This window comes from Equus caballus, chromosome 24, assembly GCF_041296265.1.
Source record: "Equus caballus isolate H_3958 breed thoroughbred chromosome 24, TB-T2T, whole genome shotgun sequence".
Lineage (NCBI taxonomy): Eukaryota > Metazoa > Chordata > Mammalia > Perissodactyla > Equidae > Equus > Equus caballus.
This window is the reverse complement of record NC_091707.1, coordinates 35013528-35023841: the sequence shown is the minus strand read 5'-3', so window position 1 is coordinate 35023841 and position 10314 is coordinate 35013528.

Below are 10314 nucleotides of genomic sequence, written 5' to 3'. Positions count from 1 at the left end.
TTCACGTGCTCTGCTTTGGCAGCCCCGGGTTCGCAGGTTCGGATCCCAGGCGCAGACATAGCACTGCTGGTCAAGCCACGCTGTGGTGGCCTCCCACATAAAATAGAGGAAGACTGGCACAGACGTTAGCCCAGGGCCAATCTTCCTCACACACACACACACAAAAAGGTAGACACTCTGTCTGCACTGTCCAATATGGTAGCCAAAAGTCATACGTGGCTAAGTTTAATTAACATTACAGAAAATTAAAAACTCAGTTCCTCAGTCACACTAGTCACATTTCAAGTACTCAATAGCTACATGTGGCTTATGGCTACTGTATCAAACAACACAGATTCTAGAACATTTCCCATCATTGCAGAAATTTCTATTGGACAGCACTGCTCTAGGATTCTTGGAATTCAACTCCTTTTCTTTTACCTCATACATTGTGAATATGGACATAGCGAAAAAGGTGAGTCAGAATCTTCATTCATTTATTCAACAAACACATACTAAGTGTCTACTCTGAATCATACATCGGTGTAGGAACCAGGATGCCGGGAGGGCTCTTCAGGTCTTCTGGTCCAGTGGGTCTCACATTAAAATCATCCAGGGAGCTCTTAAAAGCAGTGATACCCCGTCCCACTCAGCAGAGATCCTGGTGAAATTGGTTTGGGATCGGGCTCGCACACCCGTAGGTTGGAAGAGTTCCCCAGGTGATGCTAATGTGTAGCTGGGCTTGAGAACCACTGCAATCGGGGCTGACCAGTGAAGTGATTTGCTTCTGATAACCTGAAAACCCGAATCCACGTGGGTCTGATCCTCCACTCTGGGGTTCTTCCGACAAACTCAGAGTTCTCCGTGGCTTTGGCATCTGTCTGAATCGAAAGCAAATTCTTGGAGGAGATCAAGTCTACTCCTCCTTAATCCAAAGGGAATCCAATTCGCTTCAAATACAGTGCCAAAAGAACTTCTGTTTTTCGTTTTGTTTTGTTTGGTGAGGAAGATGGGCCTGAGCTAACGTCTGTGCCAGTCTTTCTGTATTTTGTATGTGGGATGCTGCCACAGCATGGCTTGATGAGTGCTGTGTAGGTCCTGCCCAGGATCCGGGCCTGCGAACCCCGGGCTCCCGAGGCAAAGCACGCAAACTTAACCACTACACCACCAGGCCGGCCCCAAGCACTTCTGGTTTTGAATTGCCTCTCTCTCAAACTGTTTATGTGTTTCATGCCTGGGAACTGCATTCTTCAGCCAAGTTGGAGAAATCCCTATAAAAATAGTCCCCTTTCCTGAGTGCCTGGTGTAGTTAAGGCACTTGACATGCAGTTTCATTTAATCCCCAGAACCCTCTTACGAGGTGAGTTTTGTTGACACCAGTTTATAGATGAGCAAACTGACATGCAAAGAGGCTAAGGATTCTAACCTGTGTCTAAGCTGATACAGCTGGGATTCCAACCCAAGCATTCATGTGCTTCCCCTCACCACCTGTGCCTCCCGCGCTGCCCAGAGCACGGGGCAGCTGGCAGACAGTGGCGTTGTGCCCTGGATCCACAGAGGAAAGATGACTCTGTGAAGGTGAGATGCAGGGGAAGCCCTGGGGCTGATGCGACTCGGACACTGTGTGCAGGGAGAGTCCTGGGGGCCTGGAGGGAAGGGGAATTCAGGGATAAGACAGGTGAGGGGATGTGGAGTGGGGTCTCCTTTTAGTTAATGGTGGTTCTTGGATTATGGATTTGGAGGGAGCAGCTCAGAGCAATGTTGTACCTGCAGCAGTGAGCTCTTAGACACCCAGCAATTATGGTGCACGCTCGGTGTAGGCATTATCCATTCCTGGCCTGGATTCCTGTGGGCTGGCAGTGTGTCTGTGTTGCCCTGTATCTTTGCAATCTGAGTCCCTGCCTGATACTTCCTGGGCAGCCTGGCCTGACCTCGGGGGGCCGAGAAGGGGCAGGACTCATTATGTTCACTCCAAAGAACTTTAACAGTGGGGGTGCTGTCTCCCCCCGCCGTTCTCTGGGGGCCACCTTGTCCAGTAATTGGAAACCCCGGCCTTGGAGAGAAGTAAGGACTGGACTTGGGATGGATCAGGGCTCATCTGTACAGTATTCAGCAGGTCCATGTGGGAGCGAAGCCACGGCTGGCCATAGAAAGAGCATAAAATATCAGAGCCAGAAGGACCCTTCTCGTCCAGGTTTCATTTCACAGATGGGGAAACTGAGGCTCAGAGAGGTGATGGGACTTGCTTAAAATTGCACAGCCAGTCAAGGGCAGGAATCACACTTGCACTCAGGTCTCCCACCTGGCCCAGTGTGCCTGCCCTGATGTCTTCTCTAGCAGGGGAGAATCTGGCCGTAGATGAGCCCCTGAAAGCTCTGCCGGAGCCAGGGGGAGAGGTGGGCTCCCCATGTTGTTTCAGGGTGTGGCTGAGCCGCGTGTGTCAGTGGGTGGGTGTGGACTGGGTATGTATGTAGGAAGGCTCTGTTCATCACCCAGGAGGACTGGGTGATGGCCCCTCTCATTTTCTAGGCAAATCATACACATCCAGACTTGTGTCCCTCCTATCAGGAAACTGGCCTTTCCTTTGCCTTTTTGCTCCACGCACTATACCTGGGGTTTGGCTGGGGACGGGTCATCGGGTCAGTCAACCAGGAAGGGCCGGGCTGTGGTCGTTGCTCCCAAGCAGTGGCCAAGGCTCTGGGGGGGCGGGTCCAAGAAAGAAGCAAATGGCCAATCTCAGTCTTCCTGCTCACCGGAAGGGCCCGAGACTGGGTGAGGCTGTTCTGAGGTGTTGGTGCATCCTGAAGACTAGATCAGAACATTTAAAGTTGCAGGACTTCAGGGCTCTGAGGTGGGCTGGGTTTATTTCCTGAGCCTGGGCTTCCGGGGGAACACTTCACTCAGGTTCAACAGCAATTTCTGAATGCCTGCTGTGTGCACGGCATAGCCTCAGATGCTGCAGGCGATGCAAAGATATGCAAGCCATCGCGATGGCCTTCTGGATTGTACCTAGTAAGACATGTCCGTGTAACTTATTGAGCACTTACCCTGTGCTCCCCACAGAGTATTGTATGTAATCCTTACCATAACCTTGCGAATAGGGATTCTAATTTCCATTTTTCAGGTAAGGAAATGGTCTCAGAGAAGCTAAGCGACTGTTTCTGGGTGCTAGCCAGTAGGTAGCTGAGCCACAATTCAAAGCCTGTGCCTTTCTGTTGTACCAGCAGGCCACCGGCTAACTAGAACTCCTGGCAGACTCAGGCCAGTGCCCCAAACCAGGGTCAAATAAGGTGTACAAAGAACATAGAGGAGGAGGAGATTCGCTCTCATCCAGACGACGGTTGGCTTTAGGCACCATTCATATTCAGGGCCGCGCAATCCTTTGTCGTGGGGGCTGTCCTGTGTACTCTAGGATGGTAGCAGCATCCAGACCTCTACCCACTAGATGCCAGTAGCAAGCCCCCCATTGTGACAATCACTCCCAACTGGGCACTACTGGCTTTAGGCAAGAAGTGGCCTTCCCCTAGGGCCTGTGGGGATCTTGTAGACAAGACAAGGATTTGGGCAATGGTGAAAAAAGGAGGAAAAAATTCATTTGTTGAATGTTTTTCCGTTTCACAAAGAGCTTCCACTTACATTTTCTAATTTGGTCTTCCCACTGGCCCTGTGGCTTGCTGGTGCCAGCATACAAAGCGAACAACAGCCACAGGAAGTGGCCGTGGGTCTGCAGTGCAGGCTGGGATTGCGGGGTTGCTCTGTAATCAGCTCCTTCCTGGCCTCTGTTGGTTCAGCTGGCACCTAATGCCTGGTTTTCATCCCCTGCCCCTCTTGCTCTTCCAGGGGGCCTTTCGGGGGCCTGTTTCATCAACCACCACCCCCAGGTACAAACAGCCAGCACTTATCTGGGGAGTGGCTGTGTGTTAAGGGCTATAATTATCATGGTCAACTCATTCGGTCCTCACAGCATCGCTGAAGGAGGTGTTCTTATCATCCCCATTCTACTGGGGAAACGGGGGCTAGAAGAGGGGAAGCAACATGCCCAAGTTCACGCCACTTGCACCCCAGACTTTGCTCACTCTCCTCTCTGAATCGCTGCGCTCTGCTGCCTTCCAAGGGTGCCCTTCCCCCACTGTGCTGCCCACTGGGCTTTATGTACCCCTTGATGAGTTCCCAGGAAATTGAGGGGCAGTAGCTGGCTTGGCAGGGGTGGGGTGAGGTTGGGTGGGAGGTGTTAGGGCTGTGGGAGTCAGGAGTAGCTAGAATGCCCGGCCCACCCCATCAGTTGTGTGGAGAAAGGGAAGGCAGTGTTTCTGGGAGATCTTCCCCATGAGGGCAATCATCGGGCTTGTATGGTGTTGGGCTATCAGGGAGGGCTTCCTGTGAACAGGGCAGAGCGCCCAGTCAGGCTGCAAGACGAGTGGGCGGCATATGTGCTCCAGATCAGCACACAATGGGCTTGTTAGTTTGCATCTGCCGGCATGAAATAACACTCTATTATGGGAGGAGGCAGAGAATAAATGAACACAGCATTTGGGGCTGGGTTCTGAGTTTGTTGTTTCTCTGTCCTCCTTTCTCTCTGGGGTCGTGGCCCCTTTGGGACCATTCGTTCTGAAGCTTGGGGGTTTTAGCTGCGACAGAGTCAGACCAGCAGGTGCAAACAGGCCCTAGATGAACCCCCTCAAGAATATCTTGACGTTCATGCTCTGTCCGGCTCACAAAGGACCCTTGTTCCATCCGTTCGGGCTGCAGGGAGAGACAGGGAGTGAGTGATGGGACAGCTGAGGCGTCCGTGGAAGTGCGAGACAAAGTGGCCTGGCCTGTTCTCATCTGTCACAGACAGGCTGTGTTAGAGACCACACAGACGGTCAGGTTCCGAGGTTTCAGCGGAGTCAGGAATAAAGCAGCCTCTTGACAGCATTTGATGGATGAGCTAAAGCAGTGCTTCTCAAACTTGGGTGTGCATCGGAACCTGGGGGCTCCTTACAGCACGACTGGCTGGGCCCCACCCTCAGAGTTTCTCTGGGTGAGGTCTGAAAATCCGCATCTCTCAGGTGATGGGGCAGCTTCCGGAACTGCACTGTGCACATCACTATGCTACAGTATACTTTTGAAAAGGTAAAATTATGGCTCTCATATATATATTAAATGAACTTGTTTTAAAGATTTGACTTCTTTAGCTTCTTAATTAATGAAGGAACCAGAAAGTTGTTAAAACCAGTTAAGGGGAAAATTGGAACAGACATATATAATCAGTAATACTGAAATGAATTTGCCGATGCATGTAAAACTGGTTAATATCTTATAGGGCAATGAACTGGAATGGGGTTATCTTTTCTTAAAACCAGTGTATCTCTACTGGACAAAATTCATTTGCAATTCTATGGACAAGAAAAATTTGCATTACTATCAACTTTTCTACCACTAAACTTCTATCCTTAGCAGGGTCGTAAAATAATCTAGTCTGTAGAAAGACAACCATAAGTACGCACCTTATGGAATCAGATAAGCCCCAGAGAGCCCCTCCATCCTTCAGAGGGCTTGTAAAAACACAGATTTCTGGGGCTGGCCGAGTGCCACAGTGGTTAAGTGTGCACGTTCCACTTTGGCGGCCCGGGGTTTGCTGGTTTGGATCCCGGGTGCAGACATGGCACCACTTGGCAAGCATGCTGTGGTAGGCATCCCACATATAAAGTAGAGGAAGATGGGCATGGATGTTAGCTCAGGGCCAGTCTTCCTCAGCAAAAAGAGGAGGATTGGCAGCAGATGTTAGCTCAGGGCTGATCTTCCTCAAAAAAAAAAAAAAGAAAAAAGAAAAAAATTACTTAGAAAACAAAAAACAAAAAAATATAAAAAAACACAGATTGCTGGGTCCCACCCCAGAGTTTCTGCCAGGGTCGAGGAGGGGATTTAGAGCTCTAACTTCTTCTAAAGACTTTCAGCCAATCTTCCTGTCCTTCCTGCCACCTTCACCCTCACTTCTAGAGGTGTCTGTGCCTAACGTTTGGAGTGAGCTACATTCCTTCTTTCCCCAGTGTTATTTTAGTATTTAACTTTCTCTACTAGCTAAGCCATTTGCTAACTGGCTGTCTATTTTCCAGCTTCCACATTTTGTTGCTGTCATTTCCTTTCCTGTTGCTTTGTCATCATGGGTTTACGATCCCCCCTTTAAAAATCCACATCCCTTTATTGTCACTTTAGTAGAGTTCAGACGGGAGGGGAGCACACTACATCATCTTGCCTCTTGAGCCCCAGAACAGCACGCTGAGACGTGTTGTGCCCTGATTGTCATTGTGCCTGTTTTATAAGTGAGGAAACAGACTCAGAGAATGTACTTGACCAAGAATCTACTTTTTCAGATCTCATTCCATATTCCAGGCTCTTTCCACAAGAAAAATAGTGCTAGCTTGTTCTGGTTTTCCAAAACACTTACACAGTGTTTCTCTCATTGGCTCCTCATCACAATCCAAGGAGGCTGGTCAGGCAGGGGTTAGAGCCTCCGTTTTATGCCTGTGAAGACAGAGATCGGAAGGGGAAGGGACTTGCCCAAGGTCACAAAGTGTAATGTGCTTTGAGCCCACTATTTTGGAGTCCAAGTTCAGGGCCCTTTCTCCTGCTGACTCTGGAATAGCTTTAAAGACATCGCCAAATGATAAAACATCCAATTACTCAACAAATATTTATTGAGTGCCTACTATGTACTGGAAACCCCACTAGGTGCTGGGCATATAGAAGGGAGCAAGATGACTGGGGGTAGCAGATGCTGCCAGTGCCACCTACATGCTGGAACCATCCCCAAGGCCACGTGCAGACAGATCCCGAACATGTTCATGGCCTCCTGCCTCTCTCTGCCTGAGGTGCCAGGGAGTGAAGACCGAGGAGCGACCCTTGACAATGAGGCATGGGAGGTGCTGGGCAAACCCAGAGCTTCCTTGCCCCTCAGTGGGATACTTTTTCTTTTTATTTTTTTAAAGATTTTATTTTTTTAAATTTTTTTTCCTTTTTCTCCCCAAAGCCCTGCGGTACATGGTTGTATATTCTTCGTTGTGGGTCCTTCTAGTTGTGGCATGTGGGACGCTGCCTCAGCGTGGTTTGATGAGCAGTACCATGTCCGCGCCCAGGATTCAAACCAACGAAACACTGGGCCACCTGCAGCAGAGCGCGCGAACTTAACCACTTGGCCACGGGGCCAGCCCCTCAGTGGGATACTTTTGAGGCACATTTTATACCGTCTCTACCAGTGTCCCCCAAAGACCCTGCCTCCGTTGCCCACGGTGGTAACCCTCTCATTAACGAACTCTCTATGGCTTTCCTCCTCCCCTGTCACTTCCCCACTTGCTCACCTCTGCTTCCTGGGATCACTTCCTCAATAAGCAGCCTACTCTCACATCCTTATCTTAGAGTCTGCTTTTCGGGGAACCCAAACTAAGACCCCAGGCTTATAAAATCCTTTTGATTTACAACCGATGGTCCCAATTCCCCTGCCCTTGTCCCTTTCTCTGGGGACAGTCACCTCTCCCCCCAACAATGTAAGCTGCAAGAAGGAAGTGACTTTTGTTGCACTGTTCATTGCCATATCTCAGGTGCTTACAAGACTGCCTGGCATGTGGCAGGTACACAATAAACATTTGTTGATTCACTAAATAATGACTATTGCTATATTGATCACGGGCGGATCCAAGAGACTGGAATGGAAATGATGTGGGAGTAAATGACAGCAAAGTCTTTCTCCTTTGTTGTGTTCTATAAGTACTCTTAGTGTTTCAAAGGCTTCATTCCTGGCCATTTTCTTCTCCAGACTGGAAAGAGGATGGAGGTGAGAAGCAGAGCTGTGTCTGTGGCAGGAAGGGCTTGGCAAGTAGAGGACGGTGCCTGTGAAGCTGGGCTCAGAGTAGGGGGTGGGAGTCACCAGTTCGCGTTCAGAGGCAGCTGAAAGCGAGAGCATCAGCATTGCCAAGACTGTTCCCAGGAAAAGGCCAGGTGTGGCCTTAGTCTGTTCTGCAAATGAGAATTCCTGTGAAGGTGGGAGGCAGGCAGAGAAGCTGCGGTACAACCTCAGCCCACCAAGGGCTGGTCTAGGCTAGTTTTCAGCAACAGTTTCAGGAGCTCATGGATTGAATGAGACCTCGTATCAAGTTCCTGAGTTTTGATTGTATGATGTGCTTTTTGAGATTTTTTTCCCCCTGAGGCCATCTGGTGGCTGTTGGGTAAAATTCAAACTCAGGTTGAGAACTTGTTTTTTCTTAGAGTTTATTCCAGGTCAGGAATTCTCTTCTTGGCCTCTGATGTCCCCTTTTTGGGCTGTCCTGGTTGCATAGCCTCAGCATCTTGCTTAATCAGTAGCTACTGGGAAAGATGCCTTAAGGGTTTGCAGAATGGCTTTCCAAGATGATGTGTGTAGTAGTGTGGGTGAGAAAGAATATCTCAAATTTGTGTAAAGTTTTACATTTTGCAAAGTACTTTGCCCGAACATTATTTCCTTTAACTAGTATCTTTCATATTTGCCCATTATAATCACCTAAAAACATCACACATCTAGGAATAAATCTAACCAGCACATGCAAGACTTCTTCACTGAAAACAGCATATGATTATTGAAAGAAATTAAAGAAAACCTAAATAAATGGAGAGCTAGACCACATTCATAGACTGGAAGATTCAATAAGCGAAGATGTCAGTTCTCTTCAAATTAATCTTCTGATTTGACGCAGTCCAAGTCAAAATACTAGCAGATTTTATTGTGTAGAAATTGACCGATTCTAAAGCTGATGCTAAAATTCATATGGAAATTCATTTAGAATCTAAAACTGATTCCAAAATTCACATGGAAATTCAAAGAGCCCAGAAGAGTAAAGATAATCTGGAAGAGGTATTCCAGAAGAATCAAGATGTGCTATAAATCTTTAGTACTTCAGACAGCATGGTATTCCTCCGCCTGCCCCGTTTTATGTTCAATTTTACTTGTTTGTATGATTCTGAAGGCTGGGATGCAGAGTGTGGGAAGCATGGAGAGCCCAGTGCCCATCTCTGATGCTTTCAGTTGTCTAAACCAGGCTGGAATGTCTTAGCATAGAGTTTATTGCTACATGACAGCCATGACCAGTGACTTAAGGGCCACTACTGGAATTTCAGGCAATCCATTCTCCACATAGGAGCAAACCACCCCTTTGCTTAAAACTCTGGGATGGCTTCCCACTGGAGTAAGGGCGGTGGTCCCAGCTCCTTACCTGGACTTAAACTCTGGGATGGCTTCCCACTGGAGTAAGGGCGGTGGTCCCAGCTCCTTACCTGGACTTAAACTCTGGGATGGCTTCCCACTGGAGTAAGGGCGGTGGTCCCAGCTCCTTACCTGGACTTAAGTTGCCCTTCACACTCTAGCCCCTTCCTGCCTTTTCAGCTGTACCTCCTGCCACACTCACCAACCCTTCTGGACGTCTTCAGTTTCCTAATGACTCACAGACTCTGGTTTTAGATTCTGGGCATTAGCACATCCTTCTGTCTGGTACATTCTTCTTCCTCCTGATCCCCCCCCCTCCCTGCTTGGCCCACTCCTACTTAACTTCTACGTCTGGGTTTAAACTTTCATTCCTTGGGGAGGCTGGGTCCTTGAATTCTTAGACTGGGTGCAATCCCCTTGCCACACCCACTCAGTGCACCCATTGCTTCTCCCTTTTCAACAAGCACCTTGCATCCTTGTTCAGTATCTCTCCTTCCAGCAACATGAGAACTGGGACTGTGTCTGTCTTGTTTATCACTGTGTCTTCTGCTCCTAGAAAAGTGCCTAGCACAGAGAAAGCGCTTAATCAACACTTATTTAACACATGAATAAATAAGTGAATGTATGAATTACAAATCCATACTTGAAAGGCTGACTTTGTAAAATCAAACCTATTGAGTCTTAACAAACTTCACAGTTTGGCAAACATCACCAGTTTATGATGCCCTGGTGCCATGAGTGAAACTCTTACTACTCCAGCAGAAGGAAGGAAAAACTTCCTCCTTGCCCAGCAACAGCTCAGCCAATGAGAGACTGCCACAACTCAGCCAATGAAAAACCACTACACTTTGAACTCCCAGTCTCTTCCAATGGACTCTTCCTTTACAACAGGTCCTCCCAACTTCATAAAAGAAATTATCTCTGCTTTGTTTTCTCCTGACTTGCACATGGCTTGCAATAGCCAGATGTCCTCAATTGCATGTCTTTGTTGTTCTCCAGTGAACCCATTCTGTTGGTAAAATGAGTGGCTGTTTATTTGTTTTACGTCAACAAAAGCCAGTGTGGTTTGGTGGTGTGCGTCTTTGTGTGTGAAGGACACGACATGGACCCATTCCCTTGGG